The 26,560-nt window shown below is 42.4% G+C and overlaps 2 long non-coding RNA genes across 2 annotated transcripts in view; one reads left to right on the top strand and one right to left on the bottom strand.

The window, feature by feature from the left end:
• On the top strand, positions 1-25,653 carry LOC116271320. The gene is made up of 2 exons (XR_004179841.1): positions 1-1,058; positions 25,212-25,653. It is a non-coding gene; the product is annotated as an uncharacterized LOC116271320 (long non-coding RNA).
• The window catches only part of LOC103880332, a 38,561-nt gene continuing 30,660 nt past the window's right edge, over positions 18,660-26,560 (bottom strand). The window contains exon 5 of the long non-coding RNA XR_004179840.1: positions 18,660-18,793. This is a non-coding gene — a long non-coding RNA (uncharacterized LOC103880332). The remainder of the gene's footprint in view (positions 18,794-26,560) is intronic.

Here is a 26,560-nt window from a genome sequence, read left to right as displayed (position 1 = left end):
CAGACAGACACACACACACACACACACAAAGCTCACCAATGGCAATTCCTACTTTTAGTTCATGTTCTACTACTTACTTGATGAATGACCTCAGGTAATTAACTTTTTCTTTAGTTTTTTGCATCTTCAAACTTGAGGGTAGGGTTAAGAACATCTACCTTGTAGGGTTATATTGTGAAGATTGGGAATTGCGTATATAAAGTACTTCCCAACAGGCTCTAAGGCACTGGTGAGCATCTGATAAGTTGAGATGAATATTACTCTTAGCCAAACTGGTCTCCCATCTGCCACTGATCCATGCTAACCCCACTCATTCTTCAAAGCATAACTAACTCTTCTAGAAGCCATTCATGACCACTCCAACTTTCATGGGGCTCATCATTTTGGTAGCCCAATTTAGCCTTTTGTCACCTACTGCCATGTAGAACTTGCTGCTATTTCATGGCAAATAAAAATGATATTTATGGGTCACCTGCGATATGCAGACACAATTATAAACTATATACACTGTCTCCAACCATTTTACAACGGTCCTATGAGGTGGAATTATTACCCCATTTTACAAGGCAGAAAGCTGCAGACTCAGAGAGGGACATGAAATTTGTCTAAGGTCACACAGCTGAATTTGAAGCCGACTCTGTCTGAGCTCAAAATCTGTGTTTTTGTTGTTGTTACTGTTTTCTTCTTTAACATGTGCTAGCGATCTGCCCTATTAGGCTTGAACATTTCTTGAGGATCTGATATGATTGACAGAAGGAGGCACAGGAATCATGCATTCACTCATTTAACAAATACCCACAGGGCACTATGACAGATGCTATCAGTGTCCCCTCTTCTTCCTCTTAGGTCTTGGTACACGTAACCCAACCTCCAGTGGTATCATCCACAACTCTTCACCTAAAGACTTTCTCTGGCCACCAGAGCCTGCTCTGCCCCTGGACATGCCAGAGTGAAAGTGATGGAGAATGTCTGCTTCCCGGGAACAGCCCTCAGCGATGGATGGGAACTGGTGTACAGCCGCCCCAGCCCTATCACTTTTCAGTTGGGGTATGTCTGAGGTACGTATTCCATGCGGGCTCTTGGAGCTCCCCGGGAGGATTATTCTCCAGCTGCCCCCATGGTAACTCACTGGACAACACACCCTTTATGGTCTGCCTTTCCTCACTGCCCTGCCTTCACCCCCCAAATCAACCACTTGTACTTGAATCCCTGACTCAGCGTCTGCTTTGGGAAGAAACCAAGCACAGAGAAGCACACACATCTATCAGGTACCTATCTATGCAACTTGCTCCCTTTTGGGAGAGACTAAGTCATAAATAAGCCAACAGCAAATAAAGATAATTATAGATCCTCAAATTCACCAGGAAAGATCCAAGACGCTGTGATAGAGAATAAGGTGGAGGGATTATTTTTAGATATAATGGGCCTGGTCGTCATGAAAAGGGGCCTTCAAACTGAAGGTCGGAGGACCTGAAGAGCAAGAAGAGCCAACCACATAAAGGGCAAGAGAAAGAGAATTCTAGCAAGAGGAATCACAGAGGAAGAAGATCCCCTAGTTGGGAAAATGCTTTGCACATTTATGCACTCAAAGGAGGGCAGCATGATGATAACAGAGTGAATGAGGAATGTAGAGACATAGGGAGGTGACAGATCCTTTAGGACTGTGGACATGTCAAGAAGTTTGGAATCCTGAGAAGTCACTCGTGATTTAAAGGAGATCTTTGTACATAACTTTGAGCCATGCATGAAGGTTACTGCTTTCATTCTTCTAAGGGCTTGGGCTTCAGATTCATTCACCTGGCTTCAGGGAGAAGGGGAAGGGAGAAGGGGTACAGGGAGACTGCTTTTGCAAAGAATTATGTCAGGAGATGCTGAAGGGACTCTTTGTTTCATCAAGTAAGTTTTTCCCTTTGATTCCCCAATACCTCTAATTCTGCATGTCACCAGGAAATAGGTGTGCTGCAGCTCGGTGACAGCCTTCTCCAGTGTCTATGGCAACCTGGGGCTGGGGCCATTTTTCCTTCAATGAATGGGCTGGCTTCCTGAAGATAAGTAAAGCCCCATTGTTGTTCTCAACTGTTACAGAGGGAGCGTGCACAGGGGTAATAAAGTTACAACTGAATACTGCTAATGATATTGCATAAAATAACATGAATTAAGTAAATCATTTCTCTCCAGCTTAATTATAGATGCTTCAGGGTGAAAATGCAAGAAAGAGCCTCAAACCGAGGCTTTGCTTCTTATTCCAGCCATTATTTCCAGTGTTCTTTTTTTGTGGCCACGGTCCATGTACCTTATTGTCTGACGACTATGAAAAGAGCTGCCTTCCAGGTTTGTGAATTACAACCACTTAGCTGTGCTCCTGAGAGAAACAATAGAGCTAAACAAAGCTGGGTAGGTGGAGGATGGAGCATTATTTGACAACAGAAGTCTCCCAACTAACAGATCAGCTGGGTGTAAGACTCTTGATATTCTTCTTACTACTTTGGGCCAGGGTTACCTTTCCAAAGAAAAGCTGATCACATCATTCAATAGCATAATAATCTTCCGTGGCTTCTGGTAGACTGCAAGATAAAAAACTACGTATTTGGCTCAACCTCTTCAACCTCAGCTCTCATGTTGCCTCTTTGTTCTTACTCCACTGAGCTATTACTAGGTCTTCCAATACACCAAGGTGTCTGGGGCCTCTGAGCTACTGCTTGAGCTGGTTTGCCCTCTTCCCTCTTAAAGAATATACTCTCATCTTCTGAAAGCTGGCTCAAGAATCCCTCACATTGTACAGCTTTTCTTTTCTTTTTTTTTTTTTTCTTTTCTTTTGTTTTCAAGACAGAGTCTCACTCTATCGCCCCGGCTGGAGTGCAATGGCGCGATCTCAGCTCACTGCAACCTCCACCTCCTGGGTTCAAGCAATTCTCCTGCCTCAGCTTCCCATGTAGCTGGGACTATAGGCACGCGCCACCACGACCGCCTAATTTTTGTGTTTTGTGTTTTGTATGTCGGTCAGGCTGGTCTTGAACTCCTGGCCTCATGATCCACCCGCCTCAGCCTCCCAAAGTGCTGGGATTACAGGCATGAGACACCGCACCCAGTCTTGTATAGCTTTTCTAGCATCCCCAGGGAAAACCATTTGTTTTTGCCCTTGCAATATGGGGATATGTGTCCCAGGCTCCTTATCGCAGACTTTGGGATCGAGATATATTGATTGCATTCGTGACCCCAATTAATGGCCTTCCTTTATCCACACCTTTTGCCTGTAATTCTGTAGCTCCCTGGCTTGAAAATGTGACTTGTTTTATAAGATAAGACAGTCACAAAAACTTCATACAAAAGCAGAGGCTTGCAAACCCGTGTGAGTTTTTTCTTGCCTTCTCAGTGCAACTGGGTTTACTCACTCTTGAATCCCTGCCATGGTCATGAGAACAAGCCTGGGCTAGCCTACTGGAGGATGACAGACACATGGAACAAAACCGAATTGTCCCAGACAAGGCCATCCTAAACCAGCCAGCCCCCAGACAGCCCTCTAGCAGCCTGAAGATGCGGGAAGGAGCCCACCTGAATCGGCAGAACTATCCTGATAGTGCATAGACTAGTAAAACATAATAAATGGTTGTTGTTTTAAGCCACTAAGTTTTAAAATACTTTGTTTTACACCCATTGTTAAATGATATAGGGGACCACAGAGGAGAAGGCTTAGGTCTGGTTGGTTGTTGTCCGACAGCTGCTTGGAAGACAGCAGCTCACCTCACTCTCAATCAAGAGTAAGAGGTGAGAGAAAGAGAGATCCACTGTCTTTAGAACATGGATTACATGGATTCTTTCCAGTATAGAGGCTGGTCCAATCTATGTTATAATACCCTCATCTCATACATCAAATGTTATAACACCGTCATCTCATACATCAAATAATACCCTCACTTCACAGGCCATTTAAAGAACTCCTCCTTCTTCGAAGAGTACCAGTGAGGGGTAAGGAGAAGGCAGACATGGCTAGAGGACAGAAATTTCTCTTTTATGGGGCTAGTTATAAGGCGATGAGAGGGAAAGGGCTCCCCCTGCAGGACAAATTTAACCAACCATGCACTGTTATAAAAGGTTGACCTTTTGAGAACCATCGTATACCGTGTTTTCCTATCATATGGGTTTGTTTTGGAACATGAAGCAGATACTATATCAGTGTAAATTATTAAGGAGAAAATGGAGATGAGGATATGGGGAGAAGAAAGAAGAACTGAAAGATGCAGGCAGAGTAGGAGAAGCACTTTACAAAAGTGTTTGCCTTCACTGACACCTCTCCACTTCTCACTCTGACTCACATGCATGGATCCTCTTCTCAACACATTAAATATCATAATAGAAAGTGCTTGATGAGTGCTTGCTACGTGCCAGGAATTGTGCAAATTCACCTATCTCTCACAATACTTCTATAGGTTGGTACCATTGTCGTCATCTTTGTTTTACAGATGAGGGAGGAAGAGTCAGGAAGAAATATGCCTGAAGTCACACAGATAGTAAGTGACGAAATGGATATTCAAATTTAGGCAGACTTGCTCTAACACCTGCATTTCACCTGGCTTCTAGGAAAGAAGCCAGACTGTCCCTGAAGCCCATGATGTGGCATTAGGCTGTGGATGTGGATCAACAGAAATGGACAGAAGGAAGGAGAATCATCTTTTCTATATTCCACCTTAGATCTTCTCTAAAATTGGAGTTACCAGACCTGTGCTACTCTGTCCCTGCTTACTATTTACTTCTAGACATGTGGCTTCCTTCATTACAAACTCATTAGCTGAGGGAAGGGCAGTCTCCTAGCCCGACCATGTGAAGACTTGCCTGAGTGTTCACCCACTCCACTTGGTTGAATGTTACCCGTATCCTTGGCCAATCTCACTATTGCAATCACAAAAGCGTAATCAGCTACCTTCTTCTTTTTTTTTTTTTTAATCATATCCTGTGAGTCATTTTCTAATTCTACTATTTTAGTTTATTCAATTTCTACACCAGAATATGTCCAAATATACATAACCACATAATTATACCTTTATACACCATGTATCCAAAATTCATTTTATATACAGACCTTAGCGTTTTTCCTTTTCCAGAATGAGATTCCCCTTCTATTCCCTATTTCACATCGTCCCCTGCCTCAGCCTTTGTCTGAGGTTATTTCCCAGCAAATGAAGCGGCCCTACCTCTGCATTGTCCCAAGTCATTCTCTGCCAGTTCCACCATCCCACAGGATGTATCTCTTATTTCCTCCACAGAAAGCAAAGTCAAATTTCATTTTGTCCTCCACTCCCAATTATATTGGCTTCAAGTGCACCTTCAGTGTTTTGCATTCACCAGGGATTTATGTAGAAACCAGTAGAAAGAAGTCCAAAGAAAAAAGTGACACAAATGTGCACATGGTAGATGAGAGAAGAGAGTAGATGTGCTCATTGTCATTGCTGACAGCCTGTGTTTAGGAAGCATTTGCCTGGCCCCAGATGAATCCTAATATGCATGTGGAAATTGATAATTATGTTCGTTCAACCCTTTACAAAGTGCCTTCATGTGTTAAGATGCAAGAACATGAAGCTAAGTGTCCAATTCTTTATTAACTCAGTGTGGAGTTTTGCAGTTAGCGGTGCCAGGTTTGCATCTGCAATTACCCGTCAGCTTTTTAGTGGATCCAGAAGGGCAAATGAACTACCTAACCACAGCCTCCCTCCCCCAATACAATGCATCATTCTCCTGTTTGAAGAAATGAAGGGGAGTTGATACGGAACTAGACACTCTGTTGGTGACTGTGTTTTTCTCTAAGATTTAGTTGGAGAAACCTAAGCCCCGTAAGCTCCTCCCTCATTTATAAAACAAAAGAGATATTTCTTGTGGCCTGGAATTGGAATCAAACTCACTTAATGAGAGGATAAAATGTGGCTACCTTGGGCTAAGGACTCTCAGGACCTGGCAGGTGTCTTGAGAAGGACAAACAAATGCTGTTCCCCATTGTCCTAGGAGAGGCAAACACTAAACAAACAAACAAGTAAACAAAATCATTTTAGATGTAAGGACTCCTAAGAAGAAAATCAAATGGAATCAAAATCTGGCTAGTGACTCCTCTTTGCCAATTTCCTGTGAATGTGAATGACTTCGTCACTATGCTCTAGACACATGATGGGATTTTCTCACCTCATCCTTTTGAAATAAGAAGTGGAAGCCGTTAGACTGTGCACTTCAACCTGTTTCTCACTTGAATGCTAGCCTATCTAGCTAGCTAGACCACCTCCATCTCCCACCTGCTGTATTTCCCCATTATTGCTGACATCTGAGTCAGCTTAATAATCATGTTTTCTCCACCACCGTTTATTTTCCTTACAATACCTAGTACAATATTTCAGACAGAGAAATGAATGAATGAATGGTTCACTGGGGCAATTCTTGGATGCCAATGTCCATTCTTTAATGCCACTGCGTCATGAAGAATTAATCATATCCAAAGTGAGGTCCAGTCTTTGCCCTTGGCTACTGGGATGTGATTTCTAAACCCCTGGAATGTCATGCCTGATAGAGTGTCTTTGTTTGCCTGAGGGTCTTGGCCACTGGACAGTTTAACAATGTGATTTATGATGGAGGCTTTGGGCCACACGTTATCAATTCTACCTCCAGAAAAGCTGAAGACTAATGATCGGCACCATGTTGTCAACTGTAACTCTGAAGAAGCTGCCATTCAGGCAGTGTGCGACCAAGCCCCAGTAAAAACTCTGGACACCAAGTCCCAGGTAACTGTCCAAAGCTGGGGATACTCCATGCTTATCGTCACACGTTGATGACAGAAAAGTAACACCATCCGCGACTCCATGGGGAAAGGATAACACAAAAGCTTCGTGTTTGGAACTTTTCCGGGACTCTGCCCACGGGCCTATTCCCTTGACTAATTTTAATCTATATTCTTTCTCTGTAATAAACTGTAACTGTAACAGCTTTTGGTGGCCAGGCACAGTGGCTCATGCCTATAATCCCAGCACTTTGGGAGGCCAAGGCGGGCGGATCACCTGAGGCCAGGAGTATGAGACCAGCCTGACCAACATGGAGAAATCCTGTCTCTACTACAAATACAGAATTAGCCGGGTGTGGTGGCACATGCCTGTAATCCCAGCTACTTGGGAGGCTGAGGCAGGAAAATCACTTGAAGCCAGGAGGCAGAGGTGGCAGTGAGCCAAGATCGCGCCATTGCACTCCAGCCTGGGCAACAAGAGTGGAAACTCTGTCTAAAAACAAACAAACAAACAAACAAAAAAACAACTTTTGGTGAGTTCTGTGAGTCCTTCTAGGTAATTATCAAAACTGAGGGTGGTTTTGCTCCCCTCCCTTGAACTTGCAGTTGGTGCCAGAAGTGAGAGGAGTCTTGTCTGGACTGTGTTCCCTCTAACTGTACAGTCATCAGACTCTCACGGCCACAAGTGCCCCATAGCACCACCTAGAAAGGGAAATCCCACACGTACTTGCAGCTCACAGCCTAAGTTTTGAATGACTCCCTTTTGGCTGATTCTTCATGTGGACGCCACCTCTGTGTAGCCTTTGACCATTCCACCTTCTGCTTGTTCTCTGTTGTTCTTTCTATATTACCTAGAACCATTTTACCATCGGTAAGATTAATCCCACTTGCACTGAGTTTCTTTGCACTGGCTGCTCAGTCACCAACAAACACAATCCCTAAAACTTTCTGTTGCCACCCTTTATGCTTAGGAGCATCCTCAAACAGGAACTAGAGGTTCAGGTAATTTACCTGAGAAATAAGAAGAAAATTAAATGAATAATTGCATATGAGAAACAGGAAATATGGCTAGGACCTCTCTAGGCAAGACCTTAAAAATAATTCTTCCATAGTAAAATATTTTTCCTTCCTTCTTTCCTTTCTTCTTTCCTTCCTTCCTTCCTTCCTTCCTCCCTTCCTTCCTCCCTCCCTTCGTTTTTTCTTTCCTTCCTTCCTTCCTTCTTTCCTTCCTTCCTTCCTTCTTTCCTTCCTTCCTTCCTTCTTTTCCTTCCTTCCTTCTTTCCTTCCTTCCTTCCTTCCTTCTTTCCCTTCCCTTCCCTTCCCTTCCTTCTTTCCCTTTCTTTCCCTTCGCTTCCTTCTTTCCCTTTCCTTCCCTTCCTTCTTTCCTTCTTCCTTCCTTCCTTCCTTCCTTCCTTCCTTCCTTCCTTCCTTCCTTCCTCCTTCAGTTATCTCAATGACAACATCTGACTGGACTAGAAGCTCTGCAAATATTTGCAATATTGTTCAATGAGTGGATGAACTAACCTATCCTGAGTACCCACCATACTGTATACACCATGCTAGGCAATGGGAATACAGTGAAGGATGACATAGACATTCCAAGTTTGATGTACCAACCTATCAAACCAAGCAGTATCTGGAGGAAACACAAACGAGGATAAGAATTACCTCTTATGGACACTGACTCTGTCATGCGTCACCTTCCCCTTCCAACAACTGTGGCTCTCTGGGGATCATGGGAGATCATAAAAATGATTGAGACACCACAGGATGAGTCTCATGATCATTCATTTGGACCAATGTCTGTATCAGCAAAAGGAAGCAATCTTTATGATGCTGTAAGGATGGGAGTAGGGTCAAGCATTATTGAAAACCTTCAGTCTCCGATAAAGCTAAGGGAAGGGGAAATTACTCATTTACAGCTAGATATTGTCAATCTAGAAGAAACTCTATCAATAATGGCTGAAGAACTAGTAAAATTAATAAATCAAAATGATGAACTTGAAGAGATGAAAGAGATACCCAGACTTAGAATCCAGCTAACAGATTTGGATCAAAGATACAACACTATTCTGTGGACGTATGGAGAAGAAGCAGAAGAAGCAGAGTAACCTTGATTAGATCTTGAGGATGTAAAAAAAATGTATAAAATTCAAATAGATGAACTTTCACGACAGAGGCTCAGTCAACTTGTGAAAATTGAATTCTCATCAAACTGTAAACATTTAATATCTGAACATTTATTGTGGACTTCCAATCATATTCTTTTTTTTTTTTTTTTTTTTTTTTTTTTCAGATGGAGATTCGCTCTTGTTGCCCAGGCTGGAGTGCAATGACCCAATCTTGGCTCACCGCAACCTCCGCCTCCTGGGTTCAAGAGATTCTCCTGCCTCAGCCTCCCAAGGCCTGCACCACCACACCCAGCTAATTTTTGTAATTTTAGTAGAGATGGGGTTTCTCCATGTTGGGTCAGGCTGGTCTCAAACTGCCGACCTCAGATGACCTGCCAGCCTCGGCCTCCCAAAGTGCTGGGATTGCAGATGTGAGCCAATGTGCCAGGCCAAATTCTTTTATAGAATTAGAAAGAAATTATTGAGACTCCACATGAAGATTCCTAGATATTCGTAACATGTGCCCTTACCTTACAAGTCACGTGCAGCCCTGGTGTAGCCTTGACTTAGTGAAGAGGATTTTGACAAAATCTTTATAAAGCAAACATCCACTCTCCCTCTGGTGACATGGGGGAAGGAGGGTAGTATAGAGATATCTCAATACCACCTTCCTCCCCCCACGTCACCATGCACAGGACAAGGGTAGAAGGATACAAAGGGAGTGGTATCAGTAGAAACAAGATACAGTAGTGAATAACTATTACCTTTTGCCTGGAATGTTCTAGCCTATTTATTTTTAATGCTTTTATTTTTCAGGGGGGCCTTATCACCTTTGTTATTCCAAATAAGCCTTAGTCAAATTATTGGGCACTCTAGGACCCACCTCAAAAACAGATATCACTGGAGATTATTTACCGGATGGGTAAAGTATACATATCACAGAAGGGGAACTGTGCATTTCTCTTCACCTTTTCCAGCCTGGCTCTTGCTAACAGGAGGCTGTAATTGACCCTGCATATCATGTCTGGAGACCTTAATGGAAGGGTTGTAACACAATTAACTTAGAAGCAAAGGGCAAAAGAAAAGGCATCGCGCTGTTATCAGGCCATTAGAAGCTACTCTGCCTTGAGATAAAGGGTACGGGGAAAGAAACAAGTGTGCATGAGTCCTTAGATATTTTTGTAGTCAGCATCAAGCTTTATATGGTTATGAATATTTTTTTGAGAGGAGCTCTCACACTGTTGCCCAGGCTAGAGTGCAGTGGCATGATCTCAGCTCACTGCAACCTCTGCCTCCCAGGCTCAAGTGATCCTCCCACCTCAGCCTCCCAAAGTGCTGGGATTACAGACATGAGCCACCATGCCCAGCCTATATGGTTATTAATATTATCCCTAAACATATCAATTTCCACATTTAATGGACATACCTATTTCCATATTTAATTTAATGATTGAGTGTCTACTGCATACCCATCAATCCTGGGTTCATGGCAAATACCAGAAGAACAAATATCGTCCCTGTCCTCTGGGAGATGGGGGTCTATATAATATACAAAGAACACACACACATGCAACCTCAAAATGAGTCTGTTCCATGAACACCTCAAGGAGAAGAATGGTATCATCGGGGTCACGTCATAATGGTATCAAGACTCAGTACGTATCAGTCACTTACTGTGTGCTGAAAACTTTATGCTTATTTCTCTGATCTTCACAACAAGCCCCCGAGATCCATCATATTAGCCCCAGTTTACAGATGAGGAACCCCAAGATCAGAAGTTTTGTGAGTTGACAAACGTCCCACAGTTGGTAAATGCGAGGATCAGGCATGGCACTCAAGAATGTCTAATTCCTCCAAAGTCCATGAGTTTTCTAGTAGTTTGTGTTTTTAGGGGCAACCACAGTGCCTATCACATATGGATAGGTTCAAGTAGAACTTGTTTGGTGCTTAAAAGGATATGATAGAGCTTATCGGTAGGATATCTTAGAACAAGGGTGCTCATGAGGACCCGTGGATCTAACTGTAAAACAGCCCAAGGTTAGTGAGATCCATATTATGGGCAGAATCTACCTGCCTTCTCTCTGGTGTGACTTGTGCTAGGCCGACTGCAGCTGCTCTGGACTTGTAATGATGCAGAATACTATGGCTAGGTCTTGTGGCAAATCCTGCCCCACATCCAGAGACACTGGACTTGCCTTCCAGAATCTTCACCTTCTCCTAACCAGCTGCTCATTATGGCATGAGCACACCCATCCTTGTCCTTCATTGCTCCTTGTTAAAACCACTTTCAGCTTTCTACTTGCGTCTTTTGCTCTCTCAGGCAGTAATCCATTTCTCAACATGTCATTTATCCAATAGACAACAGAGCAACAAGACAGTTCTGATTTGCCCAAACATCTTTGGCAAATGAAGGCAGCACCCTTGCTGAGGTGGCAATAATGTTAACAGAAACTCAAGCCTAAAGTTCTGACAGCTCCCCCAACCTGTGCACACTCGCCCCTCTTGGGCAACTCTTAGTGTCCTCAAAGACTGGCTGAGGCACTGTCCTAGTGGCTGAACCCAAGACATCTAGCCCTTCAGGTTTAGTGGTTCTCTAAAGAGTTATAGACTTACAGCCAGGCGCAGTGGCTTGCACCTGTAATCCCAGCACTTTGAGAGGCCAAGGCAGGTGGATCACCTGAGGTCAGGAGTTCGAGACCTGATCAACATGATGAAACCCTGTTTCTACTAAAAATACAAAAAAATTAGCCGGATGTGGTGGCACACGCCTGTAATCCCAGCTACTCTGGAGGCTGAGGCTGGGGAATCGTTTGAACCCTGGAGGCAGAAGTTGTATTGAGCCGAGATTGTGCCATTGTACTCCAGCCTGGGCAACAAGAGAGAAACTCCAACTCAAAAAAAAAAAAAAAAAGTTATAGACTTACTTTCTTAAGGAAGTAGTCACCCACTCAACAAAGAAGAATTGTTGCATACCTACTATTTTCCAGTCTTATTAATCTATTCATGTAGCACTTTGGGAGGCTGAGCCAGGAGGATCACTTAAGGACAGGAGTTCAAGACCAGGCTGAGCAACATCGTGAGTGAGACCCACATCTCTGCTTAAAGAAAAAAAAAAATAGCTGGGTATGGTGGCATCCACCTGTAGTCCCAGGTACTCAGGAACCTGAGGTGGGAGGATTGTTCAAGCCCAGGAGTTCAAAATGAACCTGGGCAACATAGCGAGACTCCCAGCTCTACCAAAAAAACTTCTTTAAAAAAAGAGAAAGAAATAGAGTCAAACCACTTACTCAATCTCATTCAGCTTGGAGAAGGAAGCAAAAGTAATTCAGACAAAAGAAACAGCATGTATAAAGGTATAAAAGAGTTCAGGAAACTGACAGATCACTCAATACGGAGGCCTGAAGAAAACAGGTGTGAGAGATGAGGGTGAAGGATTAGGCGAGGCTCAGATTTCAGAGGATATTAGGTCTTGTTAATGAGCTTAATTTCATCCTATTGTACTGGGACCATCTAAGGCACAGGCAAAACTGCAATGTAGGCCAGGTGCTGTGGCTCACACCTGTAATCCCAGCACTTTGGGAGGCAGAGGCAGGCAGATGGCTTTGAGGTCACAAGTTGGAGACCAGCTTGGCCAACATGGTAAAACCCTGTCTCTACTAAAAATACAAAAAAGTTGGCCGGGCGCAGTTGCTCACACCTGTAAACCTAGCACTCTAGGAGGCTGAGGCGGGTGGATCACCTGAGTTCAGAAGTTTGAGACCAGCCCAGCCAACATGGTGAAACCGCGTCTCTACTAAAAATACAAAAATTAGCCAGGTGTGGTGGCGGGTGCCTATAATCCCAGCTACTCCAGAGGCCGAGGCAGGAGAATCGCTTGAACCCGGGAGGCAGAGGTTGCAGTGAGCTGAGATCGCGCCATTGCACTCCAGCCTGGGTGACAGAGGGAGACTCTGTCTTAAAAACTAAATAAATAAATAAAAATAAAAAATAAAAATGCAAAAATGTTACCTGGGTGTAGTGGCACATGCCTGTGGTCCCAGCTACTAGGGAGGCTGAGGTGGGAGGATCACTTGCACCTGGGGGGCGAAGGTTGCAGTGAGCTGTGATAGTGCCATTGTACTCTGTTTTGACTGGGTGATAGAGTGAGAACCTGTCTCAAAAAACAAACAAACAAAACAGTGTAGAAAGTTCACTATAGTTTTCGTGTAAAGGATAGATTGGGAAGAATGAGCATGGCATGTCCCGTGAGGAAGCTAATGCAGTAGTTCAGTCCTGAGGAAAGTGAGGATGGGAACTAACTAGCAGGTGTGGAGAGGGAGAGGACCATGTGGGCAGGAGAGGGAGCATGCAGGTGGAATCAACAGTACTTAGAGGAGAAAGAGTCCTTGAAAGTTGTGGAACACAGAGAGGAGTCCGGAAAGATTCCTGGGACTGTTGTGGCTGGAGGGCCTCACCTACTCTTTGAACAGTTGCTGGGGAGCTCTATTGCCTTCTCAGTTGCAGAAGTGAAGGAATTAAATGTCACCTATTGAGAGTGATGATCTTGATCTTGGCTTGGTGCTTCTGGCAGCCAAGTTCTAAAAGAAGGAAAAGATAGCATTTGTAAGTCGTAGATAGGTACAAACCAGGAAGCTCTGTTTCCTTAAAGAAAGAGCTTCGTTAGCAGATTCTTTATTTCATCAGTTCCAGTTGGCAGCATCCTCATGATTATGGCTGGGACAGGACTGTTGGCTGCTCAGGAAATATTGAACAAATGGGTTAATCAGCTGGCAAAGAATCGATTCCCGTGTCATATCCCTTCCCCTTAGGCCACAAGTCTACAAAATTGCTAAGTGGCAGAGGCTTCTGAATCCCTGCCATTGGCTCCCTGGAATTGCAGAAGCTTGTTAATATTGACTTTCATCTAATTACTTCACTATTTAGTTGGCAGGGTTGTTCTTTAAAACATTTTTTTCCTAGTTACCTTATGCCCAAAGGGAATGCTGATTAATAGAAAGATCCAGGCTCTCTCAAACTCAAACTACGTCCTCCTTTCTCCTCATTCCATTAGTTGTGTGTCATGAGAATTACACAGAAGGTTCATCTCTTAAGCTTTCCATGCCTCAGTTACCTTATCTTTAAAATGGGCATAATTAGATTAACTCTGTGACTTTATAGAGTAATTGTGAGGATTGGAGGAAACTTTTCAGTTTAGTGTGTTACCTAGCATTTAGGATTTAACTAAGGGTAGCTTTAAAGAATAATCACCTCATCTGCAGGGAGATGTTGCCAAGGCCTCTCTGACCTGTTGGAGGAGTTTGAGAATCACACTTGGTCGATGCCACCATTCTTTCATTGGCCTGTCTTACCATGGGTATCTCATGGATGGCTGCTAAGCTTTGTCCAAAATCAGTGCAAAACTTACAATCTTGCAGCCCCACAATTGGTGCTATTTCCCCCAGCTCTGGTTCTCCCTATCAGCCTAAGTGCTCAGATGCTTTGAATGTGTATTTTGATTTTGCATCTTGAGCCTGAACCAGACCTTCCTTGTCTAAAGCTAAAGCCCCCTTCTTGGAATTTCATCTTGATTTTGTTTTGGTCCAAGCTGAAATTGCCTCCCTCTTTCCCAAAACCACTGATTTGTTTTCCCTAAATAGAGCAACTGGAAAATTTCCCCGTTTACTACTACTACTACCTCTACGACAACTATACAGTAAAATAATAATAGTGGCTGAAGTTGAGTGCTTATTAAATACTGGGCACTCTGCTAAGGGATTCGCATAACTAATAGCCTTTGGTCCTCATAAAATTCCTAAGGTATGTTCTATTTCTATCCCCTGCCCCCTTTTACAGTTCAGAAAAATAAAGACATGAGTAATTCATTAAATCCTACATCTAGATAGACTTCCATAACCCTGAAACAGATAGATAGCTTTTTCTAATGTTGGTATTTAGGGGCCTAGTGGATTAAAGATTTTCTTATGAAGGATAATGGAGACCTCATCGTAAAACATACCTTTTATCAAAGAAAAGGCTACTATTTGCCATGAACCTTACGGCAGGGCTTCTATGCCTCAGTCTTATTAACATTTTGGAACAAATAATGATCTATTCTGGGGGTAGGGGGCTGGGTAGGTGGAGGAAGGAGCATTGCAGAGCTGAGGCATTGCTTCTGTGCATTGCAGAGCATTTAGCAACATCCTCAGCCTCTACTTGTTAGATGCCAGCAGCCCTCTGCCCAAACTCTGACAACCAAAAATGCCTCCAGGCATTGCCAGATGTCTTTTGGGGACACAGTCACCCCTAGTTGAGGACTGCTGCTTTGAAGCACAGAAAAACCCTAGAAATCATCCTTCAAGTGAAGTTGAACATGGGGCAGGTTCATTTTGGCAGACCTGGAGGTCAAAGGAAAAGTCCAACAAAATTTCGTCCACCAGGGTAGGATCTCTAGTAGGTTTAGAGCATGGAGATGAAAAGGCATCACCTTAAGCCAGGTTGATTGGGGAGAAACAATATCCATAAGGGCATGAGAATCACAGGACTGGGCATAAGGAGAAGTTGAACTGCAACATAGAACAAAGATATCAAATGGTACCATAGGAGACTGTGGAGCCAGAACACCCCATCAGACTGGTTTCAGGGTGACACACGGGAATGAGGCATCTTCACGCCTCTGTTGATCAGTTATTCAATGTGGGTTGCTCCTGGAGGAGGTGTACACAAGGGTGAGGACTGAGCTCTGCGTCTTCAGCAGTCAAAACCCTCAACAGCTTAAGAAATAAGTGCTTTGCGGTGAAACCCCGTCTCTACTAAAAAATACAAAAAAACTAGCCGGGCGAGGTGGCGGGCGCCTGTAGTCCCAGCTACTCGGGAGGCTGAGGCAGGAGAATGGCATGAACCTGGGAGGCGGAGCTTACAGTGAGCTGAGATCCAGCCACCGCACTCCAGCCTGGTCGACAGAGAGAGACTCCATCTCAAAAAAAAAAAAAAAAAAGAAAGAAAAGAAATAAGTGCTTCTATCCTAAAAATGAGATCTCATGGCAAACCACAGCAGTCACTACAGACACTCAGCTGTGTGTTATCCTCTGTGATAAATGCTTTACATACCGTTTCTCATGTATTCCTCAGGAGAACACACTGCAGCGTGTAGGCATCATTCCTCCCATTTTACAGATGAGGAAACTACGTCTCTATGGATTAGGATATTTTTGGAGACAAATGACTAAAAGCCCAATTCAAACTGTTGTAAGCAAAAGAAATTAGTTTATTAGTCTTTGAAACTGAAAACTCCACTCATAGATTTGACTTGAAGGACAGCTGTCACCAGGGCTCAGATGGTGACATCGGGCCTTGGTTTTTTTTTTTTTTTTTTCTCCTCTCTCTCTCTTTTGGCTCTGCTGGGCCCTGTGTTGGCCTCAGTTATAGATCCCAAGCGTTGCTCTTAAGCGTTCTAGACCTGGTTACTTCAGCATGCTTCCCTTCAAACTCAAACAAAGACTTTAGAATACATCCCTTTGGTCCTGAATAGCTTGATTTTGCCATGGGTCCATCTTGAGCCAATTTCTGAAGCCAGGGGCATGGTGTGAAGTAGACGTCATGGCCCAGGTCACATGATCTGTCTCTGGATTCAGGAATGGAGCTCCCGTCACTAGAACCACCTAGGATGAGAGTGGGAGAAAAGTAGATTGCCCCCCCTCCAAAAAAAAAACCTGTTGTCTTGCTACCTCAGGGAAGGATGCTAGGGCAAAAAGCCAAGAAATCTCCACAGAGCCTCATTTATCTCAAGGTGATATACCTTTGAAGGCAGATCCAGGTTCAAGCTCCCATCTGTCTGACTCCATGGACCTTTCTCTCTCTCCCCTGTGCCTCTCCAGAAAGAAAAAGCTGCAGCAATGACTTAGTGTAGGGGCCGGCCAACTACAGCCCATGGGTCAAATGTGGTCCACTGCCTGTTTTGATAAGTAGCTTCATTATAACACAGGCAAATCAATGTAGGTACATATTACTTACGACTGCCTTCATGGTATAGCCACAGAGTTGGCTAGTAGCAACAGAGACTACATGGCCTGAAAGGCCCACATGATTTGCAAGCTGCTGCTTTACGGAAAAGGTTTGTGTGATGGCTAATTGTAGGCACTGGCTTGAGTGGATTGGGAGACGTGCACCACTCACCATTACCCCTAGTGACCAAGTAGCAAAATATGTGCTTCTTGTTCCCATAATGTTATGTTCTGCTGGCGTAGAGGTCTTAGTTCCAGAGGAAGAAATGCTTCTACTAGGAAACACTACAATGATCCCATTGAACTGGGAGTTAAGACTGCCACGTGGCCACTTTGGGCTCCTGTGCTTCTGAGTCAACAGGCTAAGAAGACCGTGATGGTGCTGGCTGGGAAGATTGATCTGGACGATCGAGGGGAAATTAAATACTGCTCCACAATGGCAGTAAGGAAGAGTGTGTGTGGAATACAGGAGATCCATTAGGGCATCTCTTAAAATTACCATGCCCTGTGATTAGGGTCAGTGAAAAACTACAACATCTCAATCCAAGTGCGACGACAAATGACCCAGACTCTTTAGGAATGAAGGTTTGGGTCATCCCACCAAGTAACAAGCCGTGACCAACTGAGTTGCTTATTGAAGGCAAAGGCAATATAGAATGGGTAGTTAAAAAAAAAAAAAAAAAGGTAATTATAAATGTCAGCTACAACCACATAACCAGTTTCAAAAACGAGGATTGTAACTGTCATGAGTATTCCCCCCTCTTTTGTTAAAAATACGTTTGTGCATATATCACATATATTAAGCAAATATCTTTGTTTTCTTCTCTTATTCCTTTATCATGTAACATAATGTTGATTAACTTTGTATCAGCATTTAAGCATTGTTAATTTTACATTATAGTATTTAGGTTTACTGACTTTGTATCTGCACTTAAGCATTGTTAATTTTACATCATGCTATTTAACTTATAGGATAGCAGGAGAAATGAAAATGTCACTCAGGAACTTTACCTCCTCTTCTGGGAATGGGATTAGTGCGGTTTTGGTTGTACTCAGGATAGTTGTATCATCTTAAGTGGAATTATGACCTTGTTTTGATCTTTATTTGGAAATTCAGCATGGTTTAATGAGATGCATATGGCTGCCACATTGACAAAGGGTGGGCTTGTGCTGATTAATTTTTTATGTATCGACTTGACTGGATTGAAGGGTGCCTAGATGGCCGGTGAAGCATTGTTTCTGGGTGTGTCTATGAGTGTGTTGTCAGAAGAAATTGATCTGTGAGTTAGTGCAATGAGAGAGGAAGACTCGCCCTCTATGTATGGGGGCAGCATCCAATCTCCTGGGAGCCCAGTTGGGACAACCTGGCAGAACAAGGAGGAATCTCCCTTTTTTTTCCTCTCTTTTTCCCACTGCCCCAGAGCAGAACACTTTTCTCCTCCTGCCTTAAACATCAGAGTCTGGGTTCTTCAGCTTTTGAATTCTGAGGCTGGCACTAGCCACCTCCTGGGAATTCTAGGGCCTTCAGACTCAGGCCAGGGACTACACCATTGGCTTCCCTGATTTTGAGGCTTCAGGGCTTGGACTGAGCCACACTATTGGCTTCTCTGGTTCTCCAACTTGCACGTGGCCTATCATGGGATTTCTTCAACTCCGTGATCCTGTGATGCACTTCCCCTAATAGATCCCCTTTCATATATCTGATTGTTTCCATCTCTCTGAAGAACCCTGATACTCACAGTTTGCTCATCCATGATTTAGAGAATGAATCTCTACTGATATTCTCCAGAGTTGCCTGTTGGATGGAGCCAAGGGGCAGTGAGATGTTGAGCTTGCCTCATTTCACTCCTTCGCCCCCTCCCACGTGGGATCTTGGGCCACCAGCAGTGTTTCTTGCTTTCTCTCCTATTCACCTAACACCAGGTTCATTTGTCTCCACTAGAAGAAGCCTGTAGTTAAAAAGTGGAAACAATTCAGGAAGGAATACTTGCAACACAAATTTCATGTGTGAGTGCTCCTGAAATTTACCCATTGTACGTATCGCTATCCTTCATGGTGTTTTATCTCCTTTAGAAAGAACTGAAAAACTTAACAACAACGGATATTACAACAAAACTCATCTCAGTCCTGCCATTAGACTGAGAGGATTTTATTCTTCCTGTTCTTCTGTCAGATTTTAAATGGATATAGTTTTATTCCCCTTCTCATCTAATATTGGAACCTATCAATCTGCAGCAAGATCTCATTTTAAAAGATGTTCTTGTATTTCAAGAGGCCTTTTAAAGGGGGAAAAATAGATCCACTCCACAGAAAGCTTGTGGCTGGAAACCAAATATATTTATCTCCATTGATTCAATGACTATTGGCTGAGTTCTGGACCCGGATTATTGGTGCCCAGGGAGAGGGGCAGGGAGATGAGTTTCAGAGAGGAGACCTGACTTGCTCAGACTCATACAGCCAAGTGGGAGTCAGGGTATCTGTGCTTTTTCTTCCTTCTCATATGTTTATAACCAATAACCATAGATATAAATGTGATGCATAGACTTATCCATCCATTTAACCAAGCATCCATCTACCTCCAAATTTTTAAACGTAATACATTCATACTTTCATTTCTTCCTCTAATTCTATCCTATGTTTCTCTTTTATTTGCTTTTACCCTTTTATCCTAAATATCTTGCTCTACTCAGAACTAGTAGGAGGCCCATTCCTGCACCAAGTAGTAAGAGAACTCTAGGAGGTGAATCTGTAGACTGATTCTCAAAGAAGTCCTACCAGAAATAAGAGTCCAGGTGTATGGCTCACACCTGCAATCTCGGCACTTTGGGAGGCAGAGGTGGGAGGATTGCTTGAGATGAGGAAATTGAGACCAGCCTGGGAAATATAGAGAGACCCTGGCTCTACAAAAAATAAAATAAAATATATATGTATTCTTTTTTGTTATATAATATATAATATTGCTTTTTATATGTGTGTATATAAAACTATATATGTGTTTTATATACACAAAACAACAGCAACAAAAAAGAGGCCGGGCACTGTGGCTCACACCTGTAATCCCAGCACTTTGGGAGGCTGAGGCGGGTGGATCACTTGAGCTCAGGAGTTCGAGACCAGCCTGACTAACATGGTGAAATCCCATCTCTATTAAAAATATAAAAATTAGCCAGGCGTGATGGCGGGTGTCTGTAATCCCAGCTATTCAGGAAGCTGAGGCAGGAGAATAGCTTGAAACCTGGAGGTGGAGGTTGCAGTGAGCTGAGATCATGCTACTGCACTCCAACCTGGGCAACAGAGCAAGACTCTGCCAAGAAAAAAAAAAGAGGAAAGTAAGGTAAAGTAAGAGAGAGAGAGAGAGAAAGAGAGAGAGAGAGAGAAAGGAAGAGAGAGAGAGAGACAGAGAGAGAGAAAGAAAGAAGAAAAGAAAGGAAGAAAGAGAGAGAGAAAGAAAGAAAGAGAAAAAAGAGAGAGAGAGAGAGAAAGAGAGAGAAAGAGAAACAGAAAGAAATGGAACTCTGCAAATACATAAAGATATGTGGGGTGGGCACACCCTGGCCTTTGAACCTCGACCTGTGCAGATTGCCTATCATCTCATCTTCTTCTGTCCTATAAAATCCAGTTCTGTGTTCACCCAAATGACTCTGTCTCTTGTTCTCAAACCTTCTCCCACCCATGCTTCTTTGCCCCTTGGAGACAGAGGCAGTCACTCATTCACCACATCCCACCTGTGCATCCAGAACATCTTCCTCCTTGGGGTAATCACAGGGTAAGATTAATTATGCTAATCAGCCTCTACAGGCTGACACAATTAACGAGAGTATGAGATAACTTCAGAAATCTATATAGGAGGTATCTACCTGCTGGGTTTAATTTCACCATTCAGCACAGTAATTAAGGGGAGGGATGGGTGGGAAGTTTGCTCTTTTCAACTAAAGAGTACATGGTACCATCCTCCAGTAGAAGCTGTATGAAGTTTTTCAGGAAATGTTTGGCCACTTCTTGTCACCTCTTGGAATCTGCTACTGAACATCTCCTTCTTGAGGCTAGGCACAAATATTGTAGCCAGTTCTCTCTTCTTGAAACCAAATGAGGTGCTTGTATTTTTATGCATTTTTAAATCCTTTTCTTCCCCCTACTTACTCTTCTACACCTTTAAAATTTTTTAATATTTTTATTTATTCAAAAATAAGAAAAGTTGCTTCTCAGAATAGGAGATTTGAAAAAAAAATCAGAAAAGTTATAAAAACTTTAGATTAGGCATCCCTCATATGTGTGTTATGAGGTGTTAATTCTAAAAGTTGCTTCGGGGAATAAAAGTTTACAATCCAAGATAGAGAAAGTCTAATTTTGATATTCTTCTTTTGAATTTAATATCTATAGAATTTAATGTATGAGGAGTGTGTTAGTCTGTTCTCTTGCTGCTAGACATACCCGAGACTGGGTAGTTTATAAAGGAAAGAGGTTTAATGGACTCACAGTTCCACATAGCTGGAGAGGCCTCATAATCATGGTGGAAGGCAAAGGAGAAGCAAAGACACGTCTTACATGGCAGCAGGTAAGAGAGCTTATGCAGAGGAACTGCTCTTCATAAAACCATCAGATCTCTTGAGACTTATTCACTACCACGAGAACAATATGAGGGAAACCACCACCATTATTCAGTTGTCTCCATCTGGCCCCATCCTTGACACATGGGGATTATTACAATTCAGGGTGATATTTGGGTGGGGACACAGCCAAAGCATATCAGAGAGTCGTACATTAAAGACTCTGAAAATTCTGTAACAAAGAAAACATATTAACCAAACACAGTTAACCCAATATTTTTCACATTTATTTTACCACGCATTGAACTGTGCTAAAGTCCTTGTGTTAAGATCTCATTTCAGGGGCAAGAAAACACCATAAATCTTAGCTTTCTTGCCCCGAAAATGAGACCCTAACACAAGGACTTCAGCACAGTTAGTTCACTGAGAGAAGATTTCAGGAAAGAGAAGTGAGGAAGTGGGAAAAGTGAGGCAGGATAGGAGGACAGCCAATCAAAGTGTATTAATGAACCAGTTACCGCTATGGACAACTGGGGTTCAGTCTTGCTGGAACCCTAAAGACGCATCTAGAATGCATCACAGAATTGTCCTTTTGGAGGATAGAAAGGCTGAGGCATTTATCCACGGACTCACATCACTTATTGTTTGTTTTTCTGCATATTTCTAAGTTGATCAGCTGATGGAGAGAAAACGCAACGCACCCTTAATAGGGGGCTGACAATGGAGCATGGAACTGTCAGCCACGGCAGTGCTGAAATAGGGAGGACTGAAGGTACGCGGTGTGGCCATCACAAGTTCTTGCTACATTGTATAACATTTTTTAAATGTTTTAAAATGCTAATTTATTAACATCCAAACAAACTTGCAATCTATGTACATAATTTAGGAAACACCGTTCTTCTAAATTATTCATGTTTTTCTAGATCCGATTTTCCCCTTTTTCCTCATGGGAATATAAGCATTGACAAATGCTGGAAAGTAGATGAGTGTGTGTTCCTTCCAAGGTGAAGTGGAAAAAGTCTCTGCACAACTCTCCCTCTCTGCTTCCCCTGCAGTGACCACCCTGGAACGCATCAATTGAGGCAACCACAGGAAGAAAGCAGATCAGATCCCTGAGCAAACTTGAAAGGGACTGCCCCAGTGAGGTACCTGGCCTGCAATGGACTTTGAGTGCGCAAGAAATCAGCTTGCATGTGTCAATCCACTGGAATTTAGGGTTTTTGCTTAACCACAGCAAAGCCTAGCCCACCCTGAGTAACACAACAGCCTTAGAGAACACAGCCACAGATAAGCAAAAGTCACGGTGATCTAAGATATTCCTTACACAGAATATCTGATACAGGTCAGCTAGTGTCATAGCAAGAAAAACAAGGAGAGGACAAAGAAACACTGACCATTGCCTGTTCTTCTTAGTGTAACTCACAGAGAATCACAAAGACAAGGCAAGGAAGGGTCAGTGAGTGACCCAAGCTCTGCATGAAAGTGTCCTGTTTCTGAAGAATGAGATGGTCTAGAGGAGGGTGTTCCATTTTATGGGAGCAGATATGCACAAACTCTTCTTGAAAAGAAAAGGAGAGCTTAGTGCTGTGTTTTCATGCCCTACTTCTGACTGTTTAAGTGGGCTCATTGATCTGGAAAACATACACTTGCTGGCCCACAGATGTGAAAAATTGAAGCGATGTCACCTACCCTTGCTTATTCTAATTTGCTTTCACTACAATTTCCTATCTAAACTAGCTCTGAAATTTTGGCTCTGGCAACTCTTGTTCAAATATTTTCTCCTCTGTCCCCTCGTTTGGGGAATCTAATTAAGCATATATTTGCCTGTTTGAATTCATCCCTTCATTTAGAGCTTATTAACGTTCTGCTAAATTTTTTTTTTTTTTTGAGATGGAGTCTCGCTCTGTTGCCCAGGCTGGAGTGCAGTGGCTCGATCTTGGCTCACTGCAAGCTCCGCCTCCTGGGTTCACACCATTCTCCTGCCTCAGCCTCCTGAGTAGCTGGGACTACAGGTGCCCACCACCATGCCTGGCTAATTTTTTTGTATTTTTAATAGAGACAGGGTTTCACCGTGTTAGCAGGAGGCCACCTCGGCCTCTCAAAGTGCTGGAATTACAGGCGCCCACCACCACGTCCAACTATTTTTTCTTTTTCTTTTCTTTTTTTTTTTTTTTTTTTGTATTTTTAGTAGATACAGGTTTCACTGTGTTAGCAGGATGATCTCAATCTCCTGACCTCGTGATCCGCCCACCTCGGCCTCCCAAAGTGCTGGGATTACAGGTGTGAGCCACTACGCCCGGCCTCTGCTAAAATTTTTGAATGATCTTTTCTCTTTTAATTTCATTTTTGATAGTTTCTCTTGCTATGTCTTCAAGTCTTTTCTTCTATCATATTTAATCTCCCATTAATTCCATCTACTGTTTTTAAAATCTCATACATTGTAGTTTTCATCTCGAATGTCTTTGTCTTTTTACTATTTCCCATGTATCTATTCAAAGTTTTGGTATCTTGAATACAGTGATAATAACTATTTTAATGTTCTTGCACGTTAATTCTAACATCTAGGCCAGTGCTGGATCAGTTTCGATTATTTAATTATTCTCCTCAGTGTGGGTCATATTTTTCTGCTTCTTTATATGCCTGTTAATTTTTGATTAGATGCCAGTCATTGTAAATTATGCCTTGTTGGATTCTGAATATCTTTCTATTTCTAAGTATTCTTGAGTTTTGTTATGGGGCACAGTTAAATGACTTGGAAAAGTTTTATTCTATCAGATTTTGCTTTTAATATTTATTAGGCAGGACTAGAACAGTGGTCAGTCTTGGGCTAATTTGGGCTATTTTCCACTGCTGAGGCAAGATACTTCTCTTTAAAGTCATTACTTCACATGTCTGATACGGTTTACTTTCTTTGTTCTTTTCATTCCTTTTACTTCTTTTCTTTTTTTTTTTTTAATTTTTTGAGGGGGGTTGTTTCAGGTGAGAAAGTAAATCTAGTCCCTGTTAATCCATGTTGACTGGAAGCAGAACTGTGACTGATTTTAATTCTTATCAAAGTTCCCTTTGGAATTTGTGATTAAACATGCCTTCTTGGGTTTCCCACTGAGTTGAATAACTGATTTTTCCTTTTTCTGACCTTTCCCAGAGTCCCTGAAATATCCACCCTTCCTCAGTTTCTTTTGTCACACCAACACTCTTCATTAAGCTGTCAACTATCTAATGCAGTCTTTCTCTTGAAGACATTGCCAATTGCCTACCTAACAGTTATCCCTCCCACTTGTTTGCTAGGTAATAAAACTTGATATTGTTCAGGGAAGCAGTTTTCCTCAGCTAAGTCTTACCTCTCTGGACTTCATTAAATCTAGCAGTAGCCACAGGAAAGTTGTTTGTGAGTGTGTGTGTGTGTGTGTGTGTGTGTGTGTGTGTGTTTTAAATAACAGAGCTATTCTTGCATCTGATTTTTTACTGTTTGGAATTTGGGTGCAACGCCTGGAGATGCAACATCAATCTTGCAACCAGAAATACATATATGACATATATTGTATAATACCAGATAATGCTATTTATATACAGTAAGAAGTGAATGGTGCCACTGCCTGACGCTGTGCAATGTGCAGTATATGTGGCCATACTCAGAAGCCCTAAAAAGAAGGATGAAGATGCAGGAAGACAGAAGGGCTCTGGGTATAAGCCCTAGACTGACTTCTTGCTGTGTGAGAAAAAAATACCCCTTGCCTGTTTAAATCATCTTTTCTTGGTTTCTGTTATTTGCAGTTGAGCATAATCCTGACTTACATCCCTCTTCTTCTTTCCTCTACAGGTAGCAAAATATTGGCGTGTAGCGCTACTCAAAACATAGAAAGCAGAAATAAATCAATTCTGCCTGGAGGACCTCCTCCATCTCAACACCCAGTGGTTTTGACAGAATTGATATAGAAATAGAAACTTCAAGGTGAGAACTTTTTATTTAATGCAAAGTAATAAATGATTTAAGAAACTACATTTGTTGCATGTTATGTACGTGTCAGATAGTGGGTTAAGAAGTGCTTTACGTGAATTATACCATTTAATCTTCAAAACTACATTAAGATGCAGGGATTTACATATTTATCCAACCAATATTTATAAATTATTAGAACTGTTCTAGGTACTGTGGACCTAGCCATGAATTACAAGGTACTTTCTATCCATGGAGTTACAGCCTGGTGAGGGAGACCAGGAACATCAAACAAATAAATAAAATAAAAATAGAAGACTGTGAACAAATCTCTGAAGATTATTAAATCATCTGATGTGATAAAGATAGTGACTATTTTAGAGCAGCTCACTGGGGAAGGCCTCTCTGAGGAGGTGCCTTTTAAGGTAAGAAGTCTGAATGACAAGAATAAGACAATCATGTGAAAATCAGGGCATTTCAGGCAGAGGTTACAGCGAGTGCAAAAGGCCTTGAATTGAGAAGGCCGTGGTGAGTTGAAGAAACAGCAAAAAGGTCCTGTGTGTTTAGGAATTGAAGATGAAAGGGGATGCAGCTGTAGGTACCGACAGGAGGACAGTCATGAAGGACTGGGTAAACCAAGGTCGGGAGTTTTATTCCATTCTAAGAGGAGTGCTGTGATTTGTTTTATATTTTACAAAATCAATGTGGCTCTTCTTTAGTGAATACATAGATTATGGGTAGCGGAAAAGAATGAAAGCAAGAAAATGAATTAGGAAGCTTTGCAACCATTCAGAAGATGAAAGGACTTGGCTGGGATGGGGTGATAGGAAAGAAGAAGGGATGGAGATGAATTTGGACTGTTTTGGAGGTGGAGTTCTCAGAGCTTATTTAGAGATTGGCTTACAGGCGATGAGAAAAAGGAATCAAGGATTGCTGTTAGGGTTTTGACTAAGGAATTATCATCCCCATGTCATAAATGAGGAAGCATATACATGTATGTTTAATATATATTAATATATATGTTTCACATATATATATGAAACAATTATATATGAAAGAGATTACGAAGTTTGCCAAAGGTCACACAGGTAGCCCATGACATTCATTTATTATGTATTTATTTATTCATTTGACAAATATGTATCAGGCACAGCAGAAATAGGAGTGATCAAGACAGTCACAGTCCCTCATGGAATTGAAACCAACTCAATAGTCACATAGACCAATAGTCC

This window comes from Papio anubis, chromosome 18 (assembly GCF_008728515.1).
Source record: "Papio anubis isolate 15944 chromosome 18, Panubis1.0, whole genome shotgun sequence".
Classification (NCBI taxonomy): Eukaryota; Metazoa; Chordata; class Mammalia; order Primates; family Cercopithecidae; genus Papio; species Papio anubis.
Note: the sequence above shows the minus strand (reverse complement) of the source record. Positions and strands in the feature narration are given on the sequence as shown.